Below are 20,302 nucleotides of genomic sequence, written 5' to 3'. Positions count from 1 at the left end.
ATTTACAAGAGGAGTAAGTCTTCTAATAGTTCGTGCTTTGAGCCTTTCCAGAGACAGCAGTATTAGATTCCGATGCATCATTGCAGGTTTACTGTATCCCTTAAACCTTCAAATCAACGATGAAACACAGAAATTGCATCGGTATTGAATACAAAAGGCAAAATGTCGACTTATTTACAAAAGGAATAACTCTTCTAACAGATCGTGCTTTGAGCCTTTCCTGGGACTGCAGTATCAGATTCCGATGCACCATTGCAGGTTTACTGTATCCCTTGGTTCTTCAAATCAACGATGAAACACAGAAATTGCATCGATATTGAATACAAAAGGCAAAATGTCGACTTATTTACAAGAGGAGTAACTCTTCTACTAGTTCGTGCTTTTAGCTTTTCCAGGGACAGCAGTATTAGATTCCGATGCACCATTGCAGGTTTACTGTATCCCTTGGATCTTCAAATCAACGATGAAACACAGAAATTGCATCGATATTGAATACAAAATGCAAAATGTCGACTTATTTACAAAAGGAATAACTCTTCTAAGAGATCGTGCTTTGAGCCTTTCCTGGGACTGCAGTATCAGATTCCGATGCACCATTGCAGGTTTACTTTATCCCTTAGACCTTCAAATCAACGATGAAACACAGAAATTTCATCGATATTGAATACAAAATGCAAAATGTCGACTTATTTATAAGAGGAGTAACTCTTCTAATAGTTCGACATTTTAGCCTTTCCTGGGACAGCAGTATTAGATTCCGATGCACCATTGCAGAATTACTTTATCCCTTAGACCTCCAAATCAACGATGAAACACAGAAATTTCATCGATATTGAATAAAAGGCGAAATATAGTCTTATTTTCAAGAGGAGTAACTCTTCTAATAGTTCGTGCTTTGAGCCTTTCCTGGGACAGCAGTATTAGATTCCGATGCACCATTGCAGGTATACTGTATCCCTTGGACCTTCAGATCAACGATGAAACAGAGAAATTGCATCGATGTTGAATCCAAAGTGCAAAATGTCGACTTATTTACAAGAGGAGTAACTTTTCTAATAGTTCGTGTTTTTAGCATTTCTAGGGACAGCAGTATTAGATTCTGATGCACCATTGCAGGTTTACTGTATCCCTTGGACCTTCAAACCAACGATGAAACACAGAAATTGCATCGATATTGAATACAAAATGCAAAATGTCGACTTATTTACAAGAGGAGTAACTCTTCTAATAGTTCGTGGTTTGAGCCATTCCTGGGACAGCAGTATTAGATGCCGATGCACCATTGCAGGTTTACTGTATCCCTTTGACCTTAAAATCAACGTTGAAACACAGAATTTGCATCGATATTGAATACAAAAGGCAAAATGTCGACTTATTTACAAGCGGAGTAACTCTTCCAATAGTTCGTGCTTTTAACCTTTTCTGGGACAGCAGTATTAGATTCCGTTGCACCATTGCAGGTCTACTGTATCCCTTGGACCTTCAAATCAACGATGAAACACAGAAATTGCATCGATATTGAATACAAAAGGCAAAATGTCGATTTATTTACAAGAGGAGTAAGTCTTCTAATAGTTCGTGCTTTGAGCCTTTCCAGGGACAGCAGTATTAGATTCCGATGCACCATTGCAGGTTTACTGTATACCTTGGACCTTCAAATCAACGATGAAACACAGAAATTAAATCGATATTGAATACAAAAGGCAAAATGAAGACTTATTCACAAGAGGAGTAACTCTTCTAATAGATCGTGCTTTGACCCTTTCCTGGAACAGCAGTATTAGATTCCGATGCATCATTGCAGGTTTACTGTATCCCTTAAACCTTCAAATCAACGATGAAACACAGAAATTGCATCGATATTGAATACAAAAGGCAAAATGTCGACTTAATTACAAGAGGAGTAACTCTTCTAATAGTCCGTGCTTTGAGCCTTTCCTGGGACAGCAGTATTAGATTCCGATGCACCATTGCAGGTTTACTGTATCCCTTGGACCTTCAAATCAACGATGAAACACAGAAATTGCATCGGTATTGAATACAAAACGCAAAATGTCGACTTATTTACAAGAGGAGTAACTCTTCTAATAGTCCGTGATTTGAGCCTTTCCTGGGACAGCAGTATTAGTTTCCGATGCATCATTGCAGGTTTACTGTATCCCTTAAACCTTCAAATCAACGATGAAACACAGAAATTGCATCGATATTGAATACAAAAGGCAAAATGTCGACTTGTTTACAAGAGGAGTAACTCTTCTAATAGTCCGTGCTTTGAGCCATTCCTGGGACAGCAGTATTAGATTCCGATGCACCATTGCAGGTTTACTGTATCCCTTAAACCTTCAAATCAACGATGAAACACAGAAATTGCATCGATATTGAATACAAAAGGCAAAATGTCGACTTATTTACAAGAGGAGTAAGTCTTCTAATAGTTCGTGCTTTGAGCCTTTCCAGGGACAGCAGTATTAGATTCCGATGCATCATTGCAGGTTTACTGTATCCCTTAAACCTTCAAATCAACGATGAAACACAGAAATTGCATCGGTATTGAATACAAAAGGCAAAATGTCGACTTATTTACAAGAGGAGTAACTCTTCTAATAGTCCGTGCTTTGAGCCTTTCCTGGGACAGCAGTATTAGATTCCGATGCATCATTGCAGGTTTACTGTATCCCTTAAACCTTCAAATCAACGATGAAACACAGAAATTGCATCGGTATTGAATACAAAACGCAAAATGTCGACTTATTTACAAGAGGAGTAACTCTTCTAATAGTCCGTGCTTTGAGCCTTTCCTGGGACAGCAGTATTAGATTCCGATGCATCATTGCAGGTTTACTGTATCCCTTAAACCTTCAAATCAACGATGAAACACAGAAATTGCATCGGTATTGAATACAAAACGCAAAATGTCGACTTATTTACAAGAGGAGTAACTCTTCTAATAGTCCGTGCTTTGAGCCTTTCCTGGGACAGCAGTATTAGATTCCGATGCATCATTGCAGGTTTACTGTATCCCTTAAACCTTCAAATCAACGATGAAACACAGAAATTGCATCGGTATTGAATACAAAAGGCAAAATGTCGACTTATTTACAAGAGGAGTAACTCTTCTAATAGTCCGTGCTTTGAGCCTTTCCTGGGACAGCAGTATTAGATTCCGATGCACCATTGCAGGTATACTGTATCCCTTGGACCTTCAGATCAACGATGAAACAGAGAAATTGCATCGATGTTGAATCCAAAGTGCAAAATGTCGACTTATTTACAAGAGGAGTAACTCTTCTAATAGTTCGTGTTTTTAGCATTTCTAGGGACAGCAGTATTAGATTCTGATGCACCATTGCAGGTTTACTGTATCCCTTGGACCTTCAAACCAACGATGAAACACAGAAATTGCATCGATATTGAATACAAAATGCAAAATGTCGACTTATTTACAAGAGGAGTAACTCTTCTAATAGTTCGTGGTTTGAGCCATTCCTGGGACAGCAGTATTAGATGCCGATGCACCATTGCAGGTTTACTGTATCCCTTTGACCTTAAAATCAACGTTGAAACACAGAATTTGCATCGATATTGAATACAAAAGGCAAAATGTCGACTTATTTACAAGCGGAGTAACTCTTCCAATAGTTCGTGCTTTTAACCTTTTCTGGGACAGCAGTATTAGATTCCGTTGCACCATTGCAGGTCTACTGTATCCCTTGGACCTTCAAATCAACGATGAAACACAGAAATTGCATCGATATTGAATACAAAAGGCAAAATGTCGATTTATTTACAAGAGGAGTAAGTCTTCTAATAGTTCGTGCTTTGAGCCTTTCCAGGGACAGCAGTATTAGATTCCGATGCACCATTGCAGGTTTACTGTATACCTTGGACCTTCAAATCAACGATGAAACACAGAAATTAAATCGATATTGAATACAAAAGGCAAAATGAAGACTTATTCACAAGAGGAGTAACTCTTCTAATAGATCGTGCTTTGACCCTTTCCTGGAACAGCAGTATTAGATTCCGATGCATCATTGCAGGTTTACTGTATCCCTTAAACCTTCAAATCAACGATGAAACACAGAAATTGATCCGATATTGAATACAAAAGGCAAAATGTCGACTTAATTACAAGAGGAGTAACTCTTCTAATAGTCCGTGCTTTGAGCCTTTCCTGGGACAGCAGTATTAGATTCCGATGCACCATTGCAGGTTTACTGTATCCCTTGGACCTTCAAATCAACGATGAAACACAGAAATTGCATCGGTATTGAATACAAAACGCAAAATGTCGAATTATTTACAAGAGGAGTAACTCTTCTAATAGTCCGTGATTTGAGCCTTTCCTGGGACAGCAGTATTAGTTTCCGATGCATCATTGCAGGTTTACTGTATCCCTTAAACCTTCAAATCAACGATGAAACACAGAAATTGCATCGATATTGAATACAAAAGGCAAAATGTCGACTTGTTTACAAGAGGAGTAACTCTTCTAATAGTCCGTGCTTTGAGCCATTCCTGGGACAGCAGTATTAGATTCCGATGCACCATTGCAGGTTTACTGTATCCCTTAAACCTTCAAATCAACGATGAAACACAGAAATTGCATCGATATTGAATACAAAAGGCAAAATGTCGACTTATTTACAAGAGGAGTAAGTCTTCTAATAGTTCGTGCTTTGAGCCTTTCCAGGGACAGCAGTATTAGATTCCGATGCATCATTGCAGGTTTACTGCATCCCTTAAACCTTCAAATCAACGATGAAACACAGAAATTGCATCGATATTGAATACAAAAGGCAAAATGTCGACTTATTTACAAGAGGAGTAACTCTTCTAATAGTCCGTGCTTTGAGCCTTTCCTGGGACAGCAGTATTAGATTCCGATGCATCATTGCAGGTTTACTGTATCCCTTAAACCTTCAAATCAACGATGAAACACAGAAATTGCATCGGTATTGAATACAAAACGCAAAATGTCGACTTATTTACAAGAGGAGTAACTCTTCTAATAGTCCGTGCTTTGAGCCTTTCCTGGGACAGCAGTATTAGATTCCGATGCATCATTGCAGGTTTACTGTATCCCTTAAACCTTCAAATCAACGATGAAACACAGAAATTGCATCGGTATTGAATACAAAACGCAAAATGTCGACTTATTTACAAGAGGAGTAACTCTTCTAATAGTCCGTGCTTTGAGCCTTTCCTGGGACAGCAGTATTAGATTCCGATGCATCATTGCAGGTTTACTGTATCCCTTAAACCTTCAAATCAACGATGAAACACAGAAATTGCATCGGTATTGAATACAAAAGGCAAAATGTCGACTTATTTACAAGAGGAGTAACTCTTCTAATAGTCCGTGCTTTGAGCCTTTCCTGGGACAGCAGTATTAGATTCCGATGCATCATTGCAGGTTTACTGTATCCCTTAAACCTTCAAATCAACGATGAAACACAGAAATTGCTTTGATATTGATTACAAAAGGCAAAATGTCGACTTATTTACAAGAGGAGTAACTTTCCTAATAGTCCGTGCTTTGAGCCTTTCCTGGGACAGCAGTATTAGATTCCGATGCATCATTGCAGGTTTACTGTATCCCTTAAACCTTCAAATCAACGATGAAACACAGAAATTGCATCGATATTGAATACAAATGGCAAAATGTCGACTTATTTACAAGAGGACTAACTCTTCTAATAGTCCGTGATTTGAGCCTTTCCTGGGACAGCAGTATTAGTTTCCGATGCATCATTGCAGGTTTACTGTATCCCTTAAACCTTCAAATCAACGATGAAACACAGAAATTGCATCGATATTGAATACAAAAGGCAAAATGTCGACTTGTTTACAAGAGGAGTAACTCTTCTAATAGTCCGTGCTTTGAGCCATTCCTGGGACAGCAGTATTAGATTCCGATGCACCATTGCAGGTTTACTGTATCCCTTAAACCTTCAAATTAACGATGAAACACAGAAATTGCATCGATATTGAATACAAAAGGCAAAATGTCGACTTATTTACAAGAGGAGTAAGTCTTCTAATAGTTCGTGCTTTGAGCCTTTCCAGGGACAGCAGTATTAGATTCCGATGCATCATTGCAGGTTTACTGTATCACTTAAACCTTCAAATCAACGATGAAACACAGAAATTGCATCGGTATTGAATACAAAAGGCAAAATGTCGACTTATTTACAAGAGGAGTAACTCTTCTAATAGTCCGTGCTTTGAGCCTTTCCTGGGACAGCAGTATTAGATTCCGATGCATCATTGCAGGTTTACTGTATCCCTTAAACCTTCAAATCAACGATGAAACACAGAAATTGCATCGGTATTGAATACAAAACGCAAAATGTCGACTTATTTACAAGAGGAGTAACTCTTCTAATAGTCCGTGCTTTGAGCCTTTCCTGGGACAGCAGTATTAGATTCCGATGCATCATTGCAGGTTTACTGTATCCCTTAAACCTTCAAATCAACGATGAAGCACAGAAATTGCATCGGTATTGAATACAAAACGCAAAATGTCGACTTATTTACAAGAGGAGTAACTCTTCTAATAGTCCGTGCTTTGAGCCTTTCCTGGGACAGCAGTATTAGATTCCGATGCATCATTGCAGGTTTACTGTATCCCTTAAACCTTCAAATCAACGATGAAACACAGAAATTGCATCGGTATTGAATACAAAAGGCAAAATGTCGACTTATTTACAAGAGGAGTAACTCTTCTAATAGTCCGTGCTTTGAGCCATTCCTGGGACAGCAGTATTAGATTCCGATGCACCATTGCAGGTTTACTGTATCCCTTAAACCTTCAAATCAACGATGAAACACAGAAATTGCATCGATATTGAATACAAAAGGCAAAATGTCGACTTATTTACAAGAGGAGTAAGTCTTCTAACAGATCGTGCTTTGAGCCTTTCCTGGGACTGCAGTATCAGATTCCGATGCACCATTGCAGGTTTACTGTATCCCTTGGTTCTTCAAATCAACGATGAAACACAGAAATTGCATCGATATTGAATACAAAAGGCAAAATGTCGACTTATTTACAAGAGGAGTAACTCTTCTACTAGTTCGTGCTTTTAGCTTTTCCAGGGACAGCAGTATTAGATTCCGATGCACCATTGCAGGTTTACTGTATCCCTTGGATCTTCAAATCAACGATGAAACACAGAAATTGCATCGATATTGAATACAAAATGCAAAATGTCGACTTATTTACAAAAGGAATAAGTCTTCTAACAGATCGTGCTTTGAGCCTTTCCTGGGACTGCAGTATCATATTCCGATGCACCATTGCAGGTTTACTTTATCCCTTAGACCTTCAAATCAACGATGAAACACAGAAATTTCATCGATATTGAATACAAAATGCAAAATGTCGACTTATTTATAAGAGGAGTAACTCTTCTAATAGTTCGACATTTTAGCCTTTCCTGGGACAGCAGTATTAGATTCCGATGCACCATTGCAGAATTACTTTATCCCTTAGACCTCCAAATCAACGATGAAACACAGAAATTTCATCGATATTGAATAAAAAGGCGAAATATAGTCTTATTTTCAAGAGGAGTAACTCTTCTAATAGTTCGTGCTTTGAGCCTTTCCTGGGACAGCAGTATTAGATTCCGATGCACCATTGCAGGTATACTGTATCCCTTGGACCTTCAGATCAACGATGAAACAGAGAAATTGCATCGATGTTGAATCCAAAGTGCAAAATGTCGACTTATTTACAAGAGGAGTAACTCTTCTAATAGTTCGTGCTTTTAGCCTTTCCAGGGACAGCAGTATTAGATTCTGATGCACCATTGCAGGTATACTGTATCCCTTGGACCTTCAAATCAACGATGAAACACAGAAATTGCATCGATATTGAATACAAAATGCAAAATGTCGACTTACTTACAAGAGGAGTAACTCTTCTAATAGTTCGTGGTTTGAGCCATTCCTGGGACAGCAGTATTAGATGCCGATGCACCATTGCAGGTTTACTGTATCCCTTTGACCTTAAAATCAACGTTGAAACACAGAATTTGCATCGATATTGAATACAAAAGGCAAAATGTCGACTTATTTACAAGCGGAGTAACTCTACTAATAGTTCGTGCTTTTAACCTTTTCTGGGACAGCAGTATTAGATTCCGTTGCACCATTGCAGGTCTACTGTATCCCTTGGACCTTCAAATCAACGATGAAACACAGAAATTGCATCGATATTGAATACAAAAGGCAAAATGTCGATTTATTTACAAGAGGAGTAAGTCTTCTAATAGTTCGTGCTTTGAGCCTTTCCAGGGACAGCAGTATTAGATTCCGATGCACCATTGCAGGTTTACTGTATACCTTGGACCTTCAAATCAACGATGAAACACAGAAATTAAATCGATATTGAATACAAAAGGCAAAATCAAGACTTATTCACAAGAGGAGTAACTCTTCTAATAGATCGTGCTTTGACCCTTTCCTGGGACAGCAGTATTAGATTCCGATGCATCATTGCAGGTTTACTGTATCCCTTAAACCTTCAAATCAGCGATGAAACACAGAAATTGCATCGATATTGAATACAAAAGGCAAATTGTCGACTTATTTACAAGAGGAGTAACTCTTCTAATAGTCCGTGCTTTGAGCCATTCTGGGACAGCAGTATTAGATTCCGATGCACCATTGCAGGTTTACTGTATCCCTTGGACCTTCAAATCAACGATGAGACACAGAAATTGCATCGATATTGAATACAAAAGGCAAAATGTCGACTTATTTACAAGAGCAGTAACTCTTCTAATAGTCCGTGCTTTGAGCCTTTCCTGGGACAGCAGTATTAGATTCCGATGCATCATTGCAGGTTTACTGTATCCCTTAAACCTTCAAATCAACGATGAAACACAGAAATTGCATCGATATTGAATACAAAAGGCAAAATGTCGACTTATTTACAAGAGGACTAACTCTTCTAATAGTCCGTGATTTGAGCCTTTCCTGGGACAGCAGTATTAGTTTCCGATGCATCATTGCAGGTTTACTGTATCCCTTAAACCTTCAAATCAACGATGAAACACAGAAATTGCATCGATATTGAATACAAAAGGCAAAATGTCGACTTGTTTACAAGAGGAGTAACTCTTCAAATAGTCCGTGTTTTGAGCCTTTCCTGGGACAGCAGTATTAGATTCCGATGCACCATTGCAGGTTTACTGTATCCCTTGGAACTTCAAATCAACGATGAAACACAGAAATTGCATCGGTATTGAATACAAAACGCAAAATGTCGACTTATTTACAAGAGGAGTAACTCTTCTAATAGTCCGTGCTTTGAGCCTTTCCTGGGACAGCAGTATTAGATTCCGATGCACCATTGCAGGTTTACTGTACCCCTTAAACCTTCAAATCAACGATGAAACACAGAAATTGCATCGATATTGAATACAAAAGGCAAAATGTCGACTTATTTACAAGAGGAGTAACTCTTCTAATAGTCCGTGCTTTGAGCCTTTCCTGGGACAGCAGTATTAGATTCCGATGCATCATTGCAGGTTTACTGTATCACTTAAACCTTCAAATCAACGATGAAACACAGAAATTGCATCGATATTGAATACAAAAGGCAAAATGTCGACTTATTTACAAGAGGAGTAACTCTTCTAATAGTCCGTGTTTGAGCCTTTCCTGGGACAGCAGTATTAGATTCCGATGCACCATTGCAGGTTTACTGTATCCCTTAAACCTTCAAAGCAACGATGAAACACAGAAATTGCATCGATATTGAATACAAAAGGCAAAATGTCGACTTATTTACAAGAGGAGTAACTCTTCTAATAGTCCGTGCTTTGAGCCTTTCCTGGGACAGCAGTATTAGATTCCGATGCATCATTGCAGGTTTACTGTATCCCTTAAACCTTCAAATCAACGATGAAACACAGAAATTGCATCGATATTGAATACAAAAGGCAAAATGTCGACTTATTTACAAGAGGAGTAACTCTTCTAATAGTCCGTGCTTTGAGCCTTTCCTGGGACAGCAGTATTAGATTCCGATGCACCATTGCAGGTTTACTGTATCCCTTGGACCTTCAAGTCAACGATGAAACACAGAAATTGCATTGATATTAAATACAAAAGGGAAAATGTCGACTAATTTACAAGAGGAGTAACTCTTCTAATAGTCCGTGCTTTGAGCCTTTCCTGGGACAGCAGTATTAGATTCCGATGCATCATTGCAGGTTTACTGTATCACTTAAACCTTCAAATCAACGATGAAACACAGAAATTGCATCGATATTGAATACAAAAGCAAAATGTCGACTTATTTACAAGAGGAGTAACTCTTCTAATAGTCCGTGCTTTGAGCCTTTCCTGGGACAGCAGTATTAGATTCCGATGCACCATTGCAGGTTTACTGTATCCTTTGGACCTTCAAATCAACGATGAAACACAGAAATTGCATCGATATTGAATACAAAATGCAAAATGTCGACTTATTTACAAGAGGAGTAACTCTTCTAATAGTCCGTGCTTTGAGCCTTTCCTGGGACAGCAGTATTAGATTCCGATGCACCATTGCAGGTTTACTGTATCCCTTAAACCTTCAAATCAACGATGAAACACAGAAATTGCATCGATATTGAATACAAAAGGCAAAATGTCGACTTATTTACAAGAGGAGTAACTCTTCTAATAGTCATGCTTTGAGCCTTTCCTGGGACAGCAGTATTAGATTCCGATGCATCATTGCAGGTTTACTGTATCCCTTAAACCTTCAAATCAACGATGAAACACAGAAATTGCATCGATATTGAATACAAAAGGCAAAATGTCGACTCATTTACAAGAGGAGTAACTCTTCTAATAGTCCGTGCTTTGAGCCTTTCCTGGGACAGCAGTATTAGATTCCGATGCACCATTGCAGGTTTACTGTATCCCTTGGACCTTCAAGTCAACGATGAAACACAGAAATTGCATCGATATTAAATACAAAAGGGAAAATGTCGACTAATTTACAAGAGGAGTAACTCTTCTAATGGGTCGTGCTTTGAGCCTTTCCTGGGACAGCAGTATTAGATTCCGATTCACCATTGCAGGTTTACTGTATCCCTTGGACCTTCAAATCATCATTGAAACACAGAAATTGCATCGACATTGAATACAAAAGGCAAAATGTCGACTCATTTACAAGAGGAGTAACTCTTCTAATAGTCCGTGCTTTGAGCCTTTCCTGGGACAGCAGTATTAGATTCCGATGCACCATTGCCGGTTTACTGTATCCCTTGGACCTTCAAATCAACGATGAAACACAGAAATTGCATCAGTATTGAATACAAAGGGCAAAATGCCGACTTATATATAAGAGGAGTAACCCTCCAAATAGTTCGTGCTATGAGACTTTCCTGGGACAGCAGTATTTGATTCCGATGCACCACTGCAGGTTTACTGTATCCCTTGGACCTTCACATCAACGATGAAACACAGAAATCTCATCGATATTGAATACAAAATGCAAAATATCGACATATTTACAAGAGGAGTAGCTATTCTAATAGATCGTGCTATGAGCCTTTCCTGGGACAGCTGAATTAGATTCCGATGCACCATTGCAGGTTTACTGTATCTCTTGGACCTTCAAATCAACGATGAAACACAGAAATTGCATCGGTATTGAATACAAAAGGCAAAATGCCGACTTATATATAAGAGGAGTAACCCTCCTAATAGTTCGTGCTATGAGCCTTTCCTGGGACAGCAGTATTTGATTCCAATGCACCACTGCAGGTTTACTGTATCCCTTGGACCTTCACATCAACGATGAAACACAGAAATTGCATCGATATTGAATACAAAAGGCAAAATATCGACATATTTACAAGAGGAGTAACTCTTCTCATAGATCGTGCTATGAGCCTTTCCTGGGACAGCAGTATTAGATTCCGATGCTCCATTCCAGGTTTACTGTATCCCTTGGACCTTCAAATCAACGATAAAACACAGAAATTGCATCGGTATTGAATACAAAAGGCTAAATGTCGACTTATATATAAGAGGAGTAACTCTTCTAATAGTTCGTGCTATGAGCCTTTCCTAGGACAGCAGTATTTGATTCCGATGCACCATTACAGGTTTACTGTATCCCTTGGACCTTCAAATCAACGATGAAACACAGAAATTGAATCGATATTGAATACAAAAGGCAAAATGTCGACTTATTTACAAGAGGAGAAACTCTTCTAATTGTTCGTGTTGTAGCCCATCCTGGGACAGCAGTATTAGATTCCAATGCACCATTGTGGGTTTACTGTATCCCTTGGACCTTCAAATCAACGATGAAACACAGAAATTGCATCGATATTGAATACAAAAGGCAAAATATCGACATATTTACAAGAGGAGTAACTCTTCTCGTAGATCGTGCTATGAGCCTTTCCTGGGACAGCAGTATTAGATTCCGATGCTCCATTGCAAGTTTACTGTATCCCTTGGACCTTCAAATCAACGATGAAACACAGAAATTGCATCGGTATTGAATACAAAAGGCTAAATGTCGACTTATATATATGAGGAGTAACTCTTCTAATAGTTCGTGCTTTGAGCCTTTCCTAGGACAGCAGTATTTGATTCCGATGCACCATTACAGGGTTACTGTATCCCTTGGACCTTCAAATCAACGATGAAACACAGAAATTGAATCGATATTGAATACAAAAGGCAAAATGTCGACTTATTTACAAGAGGAGAAACTCTTCTAATTGTTCGTGTTTTAGCCCATCCTGGGACAGCAGAATTAGATTCCAATGCGCCATTGCAGAATTACTGTATCCCTTGGACCTTAAAATCAATGATGAAACACAGAAATTGCATCGATATTAAATACAAAAGGAAAATGTCAACTAATTTACAAGAGGAGTAACTCTTCTAAAGGATGGTGCTTTGAGCCTTTCCTGGGACAGCAGTATTAGATTCCGATGCACCATTGCAGGTTTACTGTATCCCTTGGACCCTCAAATCAACGATGAAACACAGAAATCGCATCGATATTGAATAAAAAAGGCAAAATATCGACTTATTTACATGAGGAGTAACTCTTCTAATAGTTCGTGCTTTGAGCCTTTCCTGGGACAGCAGTATAAGATTCCGATGCACCATTGCAGGTTTACTGTATCCCATGGACCTTCAAATCATCATTGAAACACAGAAATTGCACCGATATTGAATACAAAAGGCAAAATGTCGACTCATTTATAAGAGGAGTAACGCTTCTAATAGTTCGTGTTTTGAGCCTTACCTGGGACAGCAGTATTAGATTCCGATGCATCATTGCAGGTTTACTGTATCCCTTAAACCTTCAAATCAACGATGAAACACAGAAATTGCATCGATATTGAATACAAAAGGCAAAATGTCGACTTATTTACAAGAGGAGTAACTCTTCTAATAGTCCATGCTTTGAGCCTTTCCTGGGACAGCAGTATTAGATTCCGATGCACCATTGCAGGTTTACTGTATCCCTTGGACCTTCAAATCAACGATGAAACACAGAAATTGCATCGGTATTGAATACAAAACGCAAAATGCCGACTTATATATAAGAGGAGTAACCCTCCTAATAGTTCGTGCTATGAGCCTTTCCTGGGACAGCAGTATTTGATTCCGATGCACCATTGCAGGTTTAATGTATCCCTTGGACCTTCAAGTCAACGATGAAACACAGAAATTGCATCGATATTAAATACAAAAGGGAAAATGTCGACTAATTTGCAAGAGGAGTAACTCTTCTAATGGGTCGTGCTTTGAGCCTTTCCTGGGACAGCAGTATTAGATTCCGATTCACCATTGCAGGTTTACTGTATCCCATGGACCTTCAAATCATCATTGAAACACAGAAATTGCATCGATATTGAATACAAAAGGCAAAATGTCGACTTATTTATAAGAGGAGTAACTCTTCTAATAGTTCGTGTTTTGAGCCTTTCCTGGGACAGCAGTATTAGATTCCGATGCACCATTGCAGGTTTACTGTATCCCTTGGACCTTCAAATCAACGATGAAACACAGAAATTGCATCGATATTGAATACAAAAGGCAAAATGTCGACTTATTTACAAGAGGAGTAACTCTTCTATTAGTCCGTGCTTTGAGCCTTTCCTGGGACAGCAGTATTAGATTCCGATGCACCATTGCAGGTTTACTGTATCCCTTGGACCTTCAAATCAACGATGAAACACAGAAATTGCATCAGTATTGAATACAAAGGGCAAAATGCCGACTTATATATAAGAGGAGTAACCCTCCAAATAGTTCGTGCTATGAGACTTTCCTGGGACAGCAGTATTTGATTCCGATGCACCACTGCAGGTTTACTGTATCCCTTGGACCTTCACATCAACGATGAAACACAGAAATCTCATCGATATTGAATACAAAATGCAAAATATCGACATATTTACAAGAGGAGTAGCCATTCTAATAGATCGTGCTATGAGGTTTTCCTGGGACAGCAGAATTAGATTCCGATGCACCATTGCAGGTTTACTGTGTCCCTTGGACCTTCAAATCAACGATGAAACACAGAAATTGCATCGGTATTGAATACAAAAGGCAAAATGCCGACTTATATATAAGAGGAGTAACCCTCCTAATAGTTCGTGCTATAAGCCTTTCCTGGGACAGCAGTATTTGATTCCGATGCACCACTGCAGGTTTACTGTATCCCTTGGACCTTCACATCAACGATGAGACACAGAAATTGCATCGATATTGAATACAAAAGGCAAAATATCGACATATTTACAAGAGGAGTAACTCTTCTCATAGATCGTGCTATGAGCCTATCCTGGGACAGCAGTATTAGATTCCGATGCTCCATTGCAGGTTTACTGTATCCCTTGGAACTTCAAATCAACGATGAAACACAGAAATTGCATCGGTATTGAATACAAAAGGCTAAATGTCGACTTATATATAAGAGGAGTAACTCTTCTAATAGTTCGTGCTTTGAGCCTTTCCTAGGACAGCAGTATTTGATTCCGATGCACCATTACAGGTTTACTGTATCCCTTGGACCTTCAAATCAACGATGAAACACAGAAATTGAATCGATATTGAATACAAAAGGTAAAATGTCGACTTATTTACAAGAGGGGAAACTCTTCTAATTGTTCGTGTTTTAGCCCATCCTGGGACAGCAGTATTAAATTCCAATGCACCATTGTAGGTTTACTGTATCCCTTGGACCTTCAAATCAACGATGAAACACAGAAATTGCATCGATATTGAATACAAAATGCCAAATGTTGACTTACTTACAAGAGGAGTAACTCTTCTAGTGGTTCGTGCTTGTAGCCTTTCCTGGGACAGCAGTATTAAATTCCGATGCACCATTGCAGGTTTACTGTATGCCTTGGACCGTCAAATCAACGATGAAACAGAGAAATTGCATCGATATTGAATACAAAAGGCAAAATGTCGTTTATTTACAAGAGGAGTAACTCTTCTAATAGTCCGTGCTTTGAGCCTTTCCTGGGACAGCAGTATTAGATTCCGATGCATCATTGCAGGTTTACTGTATCCCTTAAACCTTCAAATCAACGATGAAACACAGAAATTGCATCGGTATTGAATACAAATGGCAAAATGTCGACTTATTTACAAGAGGAGTAACTCTTCTAATAGTCCGTGCTTTGAGCCTTTCCTGGGACAGCAGTATTAGATTCCGATGCATCATTGCAGGTTTACTGTATCCCTTAAACCTTCAAATCAACGATGAAACACAGAAATTGCATCGATATTGAATACAAAAGGCAAAATGTCGACTTATTTACAAGAGGAGTAACTCTTCTAATAGTCCGTGCTTTGAGCCTTTCCTGGGACAGCAGTATTAGATTCCGATGCATCATTGCAGGTTTACTGTATCCCTTAAACATTCAAATCAACGATGAAACACAGAAATTGCATCGATATTGAATACAAAAGGCAAAATGTCGACTTATTTACAAGAGGAGTAACTCTTCAAATAGTCCGTGTTTTGAGCCTTTCCTGGGACAGCAGTATTAGATTCCGATGCACCATTGCAGGTTTACTGTATCCCTTGGAACTTCAAATCAACGATGAAACACAGAAATTGCATCGGTATTGAATACAAAACGCAAAATGTCGACTTATTTACAAGAGGAGTAACTCTTCTAATAGTCCGTGCTTTGAGCCTTTCCTGGGACAGCAGTATTAGATTCCGATGCACCATTGCAGGTTTACTGTACCCCTTAAACCTTCAAATCAACGATGAAACACAGAAATTGCATCGATATTGAATACAAAAGACAAAATGTCGACTTATTTACAAGAGGAGTAACTCTTCTAATAGTCCGTGCTTTGAGCCTTTCCTGGGACAGCAGTATTAGATTCCGATGCATCATTGCAGGTTTACTGTATCACTTAAACCTTCAAATCAACGATGAAACACAGAAATTGCATCGATATTGAATACAAAAGGCAAAATGTCGACTTATTTACAAGAGGAGTAACTCTTCTAATAGTCCGTGTTTGAGCCTTTCCTGGGACAGCAGTATTAGATTCCGATGCACCATTGCAGGTTTACTGTATCCCTTAAACCTTCAAAGCAACGATGAAACACAGAAATTGCATCGATATTGAATACAAAAGGCAAAATGTCGACTTATTTACAAGAGGAGTAACTCTTCTAATAGTCCGTGCTTTGAGCCTTTCCTGGGACAGCAGTATTAGATTCCGATGCATCATTGCAGGTTTACTGTATCCCTTAAACCTTCAAATCAACGATGAAACACAGAAATTGCATCGATATTGAATACAAAAGGCAAAATGTCGACTTATTTACAAGAGGAGTAACTCTTCTAATAGTCCGTGCTTTGAGCCTTTCCTGGGACAGCAGTATTAGATTCCGATGCACCATTGCAGGTTTACTGTATCCCTTGGACCTTCAAGTCAACGATGAAACACAGAAATTGCATTGATATTAAATACAAAAGGGAAAATGTCGACTAATTTACAAGAGGAGTAACTCTTCTAATAGTCCGTGCTTTGAGCCTTTCCTGGGACAGCAGTATTAGATTCCGATGCATCATTGCAGGTTTACTGTATCACTTAAACCTTCAAATCAACGATGAAACACAGAAATTGCATCGATATTGAATACAAAAGCAAAATGTCGACTTATTTACAAGAGGAGTAACTCTTCTAATAGTCCGTGCTTTGAGCCTTTCCTGGGACAGCAGTATTAGATTCCGATGCACCATTGCAGGTTTACTGTATCCTTTGGACCTTCAAATCAACGATGAAACACAGAAATTGCATCGATATTGAATACAAAAGGCAAAATGTCGACTTATTTACAAGAGGAGTAACTCTTCTAATAGTCCGTGCTTTGAGCCTTTCCTGGGACAGCAGTATTAGATTCCGATGCACCATTGCAGGTTTACTGTATCCCTTAAACCTTCAAATCAACGATGAAACACAGAAATTGCATCGATATTGAATACAAAAGGCAAAATGTCGACTTATTTACAAGAGGAGTAACTCTTCTAATAGTCATGCTTTGAGCCTTTCCTGGGACAGCAGTATTAGATTCCGATGCATCATTGCAGGTTTACTGTATCCCTTAAACCTTCAAATCAACGATGAAACACAGAAATTGCATCGATATTGAATACAAAAGGCAAAATGTCGACTCATTTACAAGAGGAGTAACTCTTCTAATAGTCCGTGCTTTGAGCCTTTCCTGGGACAGCAGTATTAGATTCCGATGCACCATTGCAGGTTTACTGTATCCCTTGGACCTTCAAGTCAACGATGAAACACAGAAATTGCATCGATATTAAATACAAAAGGGAAAATTTCGACTAATTTACAAGAGGAGTAACTCTTCTAATGGGTCGTGCTTTGAGCCTTTCCTGGGACAGCAGTATTAGATTCCGATTCACCATTGCAGGTTTACTGTATCCCTTGGACCTTCAAATCATCATTGAAACACAGAAATTGCATCGACATTGAATACAAAAGGCAAAATGTCGACTTATTTATAAGAGGTGTAACTCTTCTAATAGTTCGTGTTTTGAGCCCTTCCTGGGACAGCAGTATTAAATTCCGATGCACCATTGCAGGTTTACTGTATCCCTTGGACCTTCAAATCAACGATGAAACACAGAAATTGCATCGATATTGAATACAAAAGGCAAAATGTCGACTTATTTACAAGAGGAGTAACTCTTCTAATAGTCCGTGCTTTGAGCCTTTCCTGGGACAGCAGTATTAGATTCCGATGCACCATTGCCGGTTTACTGTATCCCTTGGACCTTCAAATCAACGATGAAACACAGAAATTGCATCAGTATTGAATACAAAGGGCAAAATGCCGACTTATATATAAGAGGAGTAACCCTCCAAATAGTTCGTGCTATGAGACTTTCCTGGGACAGCAGTATTTGATTCCGATGCACCACTGCAGGTTTACTGTATCCCTTGGACCTTCACATCAACGATGAAACACAGAAATCTCATCGATATTGAATACAAAATGCAAAATATCGACATATTTACAAGAGGAGTAGCTATTCTAATAGATCGTGCTATGAGCCTTTCCTGGGACAGCAGAATTAGATTCCGATGCACCATTGCAGGTTTACTGTATCTCTTGGACCTTCAAATCAACGATGAAACACAGAAATTGCATCGGTATTGAATACAAAAGGCAAAATGCCGACTTATATATAAGAGGAGTAACCCTCCTAATAGTTCGTGCTATGAGCCTTTCCTGGGACAGCAGTATTTGATTCCAATGCACCACTGCAGGTTTACTGTATCCCTTGGACCTTCACATCAACGATGAAACACAGAAATTGCATCGATATTGAATACAAAAGGCAAAATATCGACATATTTACAAGAGGAGTAACTCTTCTCATAGATCGTGCTATGAGCCTTTCCTGGGACAGCAGTATTAGATTCCGATGCTCCATTGCAGGTTTACTGTATCCCTTGGACCTTCAAATCAACGATAAAACACAGAAATTGCATCGGTATTGAATACAAAAGGCTAAATGTCGACTTATATATAAGAGGAGTAACTCTTCTAATAGTTCGTGCTATGAGCCTTTCCTAGGACAGCAGTATTTGATTCCGATGCACCATTACAGGTTTACTGTATCCCTTGGACCTTCAAATCAACGATGAAACACAGAAATTGAATCGATATTGAATACAAAAGGCAAAATGTCGACTTATTTACAAGAGGAGAAACTCTTCTAATTGTTCGTGTTTTAGCCCATCCTGGGACAGCAGAATTAGATTCCAATGCGCCATTGCAGAATTACTGTATCCCTTGGACCTTAAAATCAATGATGAAACACAGAAATTGCATCGATATTAAATACAAAAGGAAAATGTCAACTAATTTACAAGAGGAGTAACTCTTCTAAAGGTTGGTGCTTTGAGCCTTTCCTGGGACAGCAGTATTAGATTCCGATGCACCATTGCAGGTTTACTGTATCCCTTGGACCCTCAAATCAACGATGAAACACAGAAATCGCATCGATATTGAATAAAAAAGGCAAAATATCGACTTATTTACATGAGGAGTAACTCTTCTAATAGTTCGTGCTTTGAGCCTTTCCTGGGACAGCAGTATAAGATTCCGATGCACCATTGCAGGTTTACTGTATCCCATGGACCTTCAAATCATCATTGAAACACAGAAATTGCACCGATATTGAATACAAAAGGCAAAATGTCGACTCATTTATAAGAGGAGTAACTCTTCTAATAGTTCGTGTTTTGAGCCTTACCTGGGACAGCAGTATTAGATTCCGATGCATCATTGCAGGTTTACTGTATCCCTTAAACCTTCAAATCAACGATGAAACACAGAAATTGCATCGATATTGAATACAAAAGGCAAAATGTCGACTTATTTACAAGAGGAGTAACTCTTCTAATAGTCCATGCTTTGAGCCTTTCCTGGGACAGCAGTATTAGATTCCGATGCACCATTGCAGGTTTACTGTATCCCTTGGACCTTCAAATCAACGATGAAACACAGAAATTGCATCGGTATTGAATACAAAACGCAAAATGCCGACTTATATATAAGAGGAGTAACCCTCCTAATAGTTCGTGCTATGAGCCTTTCCTGGGACAGCAGTATTTGATTCCGATGCACCATTGCAGGTTTAATGTATCCCTTGGACCTTCAAGTCAACGATGAAACACAGAAATTGCATCGATATTAAATACAAAAGGGAAAATGTCGACTAATTTGCAAGAGGAGTAACTCTTC

The sequence above is a fragment of the Schistocerca cancellata genome, chromosome 11 (genome assembly GCF_023864275.1).
Source record: "Schistocerca cancellata isolate TAMUIC-IGC-003103 chromosome 11, iqSchCanc2.1, whole genome shotgun sequence".
In the NCBI taxonomy this organism is placed as follows: Eukaryota; Metazoa; Arthropoda; class Insecta; order Orthoptera; family Acrididae; genus Schistocerca; species Schistocerca cancellata.
This window is presented reverse-complemented; position numbering follows the sequence as displayed.